Below are 4,971 nucleotides of genomic sequence, written 5' to 3'. Positions count from 1 at the left end.
CTGGTGTATAAACTACACAAGCTTAAATTTGGGGTGTGGAATGCAGTAACTTTGGAGAGGGAACAAAACTACATTGGGATATTGGTTCATGGGAAAAAGTTGGTTATTTTTAAGCCAAACTTTGGGACTCTGCCAAAATAAGTGTACAATTTTTTTCATGGTTTTCAACAGTTTGTTAACCAAAATTTGTCATGTGTGACTTTTTTTTTCCTTTCTGCTCATTTCAAAGCAGATTTTTTTTTTTTTAATTCTTTGAATGTCTGGCTGGGTATAACTTCTGTTTTTGTTCTTCCTTCCCTGCTGCTTCTCTTACCCCTATGATACCAGCAACTTTGGTAGTGTTAGAGAAATCATGGGTATTTTCATCCCCTCTCGTGTTGCTGTCTTACAAATACTTAGTTTTTCCAGGGCAGCACTGGGCAACTCCAGATTGTCACTCTTGAAGAGAACAAATAATTGAGGTTGTGCCTTGTTTTCTTTTTCCTTTTCTATCTATTGATGAGATTCTGCATGGTCTGGTAACTGGTGCTGTAATAAAAGCCTTTAAAATTGTTTGCAGGACAAACAATTTGGAACACAGAATAGAGCTCTCCTGTTGGGAGAGTATTAGCCTGAAAGCGAGAGGCTGTGCTCAGCAGGCCAGGTGCACTCCAGGCTTTTTGTAACTCTTCTAAAAGAGTCAACCAGCCACTAGTCATGGAGACTGTGTATAGTTGATATTAATAAATGACTGAGGCAAGTCCCTTCATTTTCCAGCTTCAGCTCCAATCCATTCTAAAACCCTTCTTCCATAGGCTAATAAGGCTAGGCCATCCTTTCCAGATGAGCTGAACACCATGCATAACCCAAGTCTTTTAACATCCCAGTTCCAGTTTCTCAGCTCTTTTTTGCTGCTATGCCTCCTACAGTGTGCTTTTTATTTATTTATTTTTTTTCCTCCAGTTCTGTCTCTATCTACCGCTTTCTGGGAACAAAGTGTGCCTCATTCTGAACTTTTTTTACACTTCAGTAAATCTGGTTCCTCTTGTTGGTGGAACTCCTGGCTTATCCCTGTTTTGCTCCAGTGTTCTAGGAAAGGTTGCTTTGAACAAGGAGGCCTCTATGTTCAGGTTCAGCAGTCTGGAACTTTCATGCTCTTTCTTTAGCAGGTAATCACTTTGGAGACTATAGAGTAAAGCCAGGGAAGAATCTGAGAGGAAGGGGAAGAGCTTTTTAGAGCTCCACTGAAATCTGTCAGCTGTTGGTAATCTCCATTCAAATAGGGCCATTTTCTAGCACTGGGATGCAAATGTGTTCCTAGTATCTGTGTGTGTGTGCACATCTACAATAGAACCATGGCCTCTGTTTTGTCATGCTATACAGTGTTTTTAGCTTTTTGATCAGACAAGAAATGGACGCTTCCTACAACCACTGCAGGAAAAGAAAGTTAAACCTGAAGTGCTATCAATAGCCTATGGGTATATGTAGGCTTCTAATTAACACGTTAATTGGAGAGCCAAGAAGGGGATTTGCAGAGCAAGTATAAACACTTAGAATACACAGTAGTCATAACGGAGAGAAAATAGTGGCCTCATCCAGCCTCTTCCATTGAGTGCTGTGGGCTCAGTACAGAGTTCAACGATTATACAAAGAGATTGTGGGTTATGCAGGAGGAGCGTTATTATAGTTCCCAAGTAGCCACCATTGTAGGTTATGTCATAGTGTCCTTCCAGTAGTGGGCACATGGTCTCTCCAGGAAAGCAGAAGACTTCCATTTGTTGGATCTAGAGGTGGTTAAATGAGTCTGGAAGACATTTGAGTATAAATTTTTCAAAAAAAATTGTTTTCCCTCTGAATCTAATGTTTAATAACTTTTGTATTTGGAAGATGAGGGAAATGTAAAAGGGTGGGGGAAGGACGAAAAGAAAAATCTCTTGAATATAATGAAGACTGTCCTTTCAGTGGCAGGACACTTTTTTTTTTTCCTCTAACAGCCTGCATCTCCCTGTGTTACCTGCGGCAAGTTTAGGTTGTGTTTTGATATTTTGGGTGTTCTCTGGTAGTTGTGTGAGAGGCTTGTTTTGTGATTTTTCTAAAGATTAGATTAGGGAAATGTGCCTAGGGTTTAGGTGGGTTTCTTTTTTTCCTTGAGCAGGGGGTTGGACTAGATGACCTCTGGAGGTCCTTTCCAGCTGTACTCTTCTATGAATCTTTATACCTGGCCCCCACCCCCCTTTCTGGAAAAATTTCTTGAAACATTCCTGAAACCATTCCCCTTTGAAAAATTGCCTTTATTCAAATGATAACAAAAAAAAGATTTTTTTTTTCTAATAACTCACCTGTATCTCCACCCTTGGGCTTGTGCAGGGCTTGCCTCTTGCTTCAGAAGAGAGAACTTGTCTTTCTCTGTGACGTTCTGTTGCTGTAGTATTGGGGACCCTCCCATTGACTCCCCTGAGCTTTAGATCTCAGATCTTTATCACATTAGTGGTTTTTTTGGCTTTTGTTGGATCTTTTTTGCTGTTTTTTTTTCTTTTTGGCCTTCAGACTAATAGACAACCCTCTCTACCTCTTCCTTTTTGAAAAGCCTTTTAGACCTCATCTGAACTTTCATGCATTAGGGAATGACCTTCATCAATAATTAGCTACCTCATTTTGAAATGTAACTTTTCCTGCTGTGGCATGCAGGTTAGATGATCAAGTGCCATAATAAGATCATTCACTTTATCCCCAGTGTCACGATAGGTCCATGTCTCATACTACTCACATCACCCAAGATATTCTTAGCATCACGCATTCAATTTTGTCCTCTGTGCTGTGAGTTCTTTTTATTTTAAGGTGTGTTGCCTTTTGTGGGTGGAGAAATGCAACAGACAAAGAATTAAAAGTTTTACTTGAAGAGTAATGAGATTCTTTGGAAGACCAGTAAATATGAATCTTATGGAAATTGAAATCCATATTGTAACTTTAAAAAATGTACTGCAACATGTTATAAATAAATGAATATGAAGTTCTGGATATGGTTTGTTTCACATATAGAGATCAATGGACTGTTGGTATTGGGTAGATTTTTGGTGTTTTCAACGTTTCTAAAATGAAGTTGTTTAATCTATGCCTGAGCCATCAATGGGGAAGGTTGAATTAAGTGTGCAAATATGTAATTATCACTTTCACAATGTCCACAGTGTCTAGTTAAACTCTGTTCTCTAACTGCAAACAAGAGTTATGATTATCTGGTTGGGTGGGTTGGTTATGAGGAAATAAACTTTCTTTTCTAGGTTGCTGGTTTGACTATATCCTAGGATGGTAACTTCCAAAAAATGACAATCTGATATTTTTTTTTTTATGGTCTCGGTCCCAGTCCTTACAAAACAGTGATGAGAGCCATGTAATTATCTGGACAGGCAAGCTTTGTGGAAACTGCTAACCTCCTTGGCACTGACTCGCCCAACAAGCAAAGGTTTGACTAGGCCATGGAGAAAGGAAATGCTGTCACCTATATGCTCAATCAGGCAGGCAAGGCCTGCAGGGCACTAAAAGAAAAATTGTGCAGCTGCTACCTATATCATACTGTGATTATTTACTTTTAAACTGGGATGTCTAAGCTAGTCTTGCAGGCATCATCGAAGAGGTACCAAAATATTTAACTATACCTGGAGGAGGATCTATCTTGGCTTGCTTACTATGCTTGGAAACCAAGTCCTTGAAACTTTGGCTTAACATTAAAGACGAGACAGTGAAGCAGTGCAAGAGTCTAAGATTGCAGGGGAAGGTTTTTAAAGGGAAGTTCAGTGCTCATATCTCACTGGAAGTCTAACTCCTGTTTACACCAGTGAAAATCTTGCCTGTAATGAGTAGGTCCGTTTAAAAAAAGATTGAATCCACCAATGCAGAAGAATCCAGGAGAATTTGAAGCCCTGTCAAAGGTCAGGTCCTCCAACAAATAATGCAAGGAAGACCTGGCCAACCAGACATCTGTGAGTAAAACATGCACTGCAAATCAAGTTTTCCCTTGAGAGCTCTTAAAAAAAATCAATGCTAAAGCCCATGAAATCGACCCTTGTCCAGAGGGCATTTTGACTTGGTGGTGGCAGTACATTTCTTTCTTGAAAGTCAGAGTGAATGCTCCTGTGTTAACTTTTTTAGGTAGTGCCCAACAAACAGGGCAAGTAACTCCATTAAGCTCTATCCTATAGGCTAGGAGATCCTTAGTCAAATAAGGTCCAGGTCCAACGCATGATTCTCAGCACCTATTGATTGATTGATTGAGCTTGGGTGACCCTGCTGTTGATCTTCATAGGATGGTGTAGTGGTTAAAACACTTCTCCAGCTTGTTTATGCATTGTATGTTAAACAATCATTAGGGGAAAAAACAGGAGCAATCTGAAATACAAGACTTACCTCCCCTGGTAAATGCCCTGCTTGTGTGCTTGCTTTCTTGTGCTCTCCCCTTTGCTTGACCCCTTAAACATGGCCACCTGCATGACAGCTCACAAGAAAGTTGGGAACAGAGCACCCTCCACCCTTCTCACGTAGCTCAGTGGTTAGTGCGTTTTCTGTGTGGTGTGGTTTTGGAGGGCATTTAACCTGGGTCTTCTATTTCCTGGGGAAATGTCCTAAGACATGAGCCCTGGTGGTTGCATCTCTGACCCTGTTTTAAAAAGGGAAGTGGATAACTATTATGAGGGGCCTGGTGTATGAAGCATGCTCTGAATAAGGCTACTGGTACAGGACCTTGCTCTGCCTGGATTCTGGAGGCAGCTTGGTGCCTGTTTACTGATGCTTGGACAGTTTTTGTGACTACCCCAGAACTACATGCACTTGGGACTTGCAAACTGAAGAGGGAGGCACTTAGGTTTATCTACTTCAAGGAGGTAACCTGCCCTGGATGGGTTGTTACCAAGTTCACTTCACCCAGTCAGTCCCACTGAAAAGTTACAAACCAGGAAATGCGCTGGTGAGGCTGCTCTGGAATGGTCTCTAAAAGCAGCT

At 40.9% G+C, this 4,971-nt stretch overlaps 1 long non-coding RNA gene across 1 annotated transcript in view; it reads right to left on the bottom strand.

Moving 5' to 3' along the window:
• The window catches only part of LOC109303144, a 22,622-nt gene extending 19,374 nt beyond the window's left edge, over positions 1 to 3,248 (bottom strand). The window contains exon 1 of the long non-coding RNA XR_002099018.1: positions 2,393 to 3,248. This is a non-coding gene — a long non-coding RNA (uncharacterized LOC109303144). The remainder of the gene's footprint in view (positions 1 to 2,392) is intronic.
• Between the last annotated feature and the right edge of the window lie 1,723 nt (positions 3,249 to 4,971).

This window comes from Gavialis gangeticus, unplaced genomic scaffold, assembly GCF_001723915.1.
Source record: "Gavialis gangeticus isolate Ggan-Ray unplaced genomic scaffold, GavGan_comp1, whole genome shotgun sequence".
Taxonomy (NCBI): Eukaryota; Metazoa; Chordata; order Crocodylia; family Gavialidae; genus Gavialis; species Gavialis gangeticus.
This window is presented reverse-complemented; position numbering and strand designations above follow the sequence as displayed.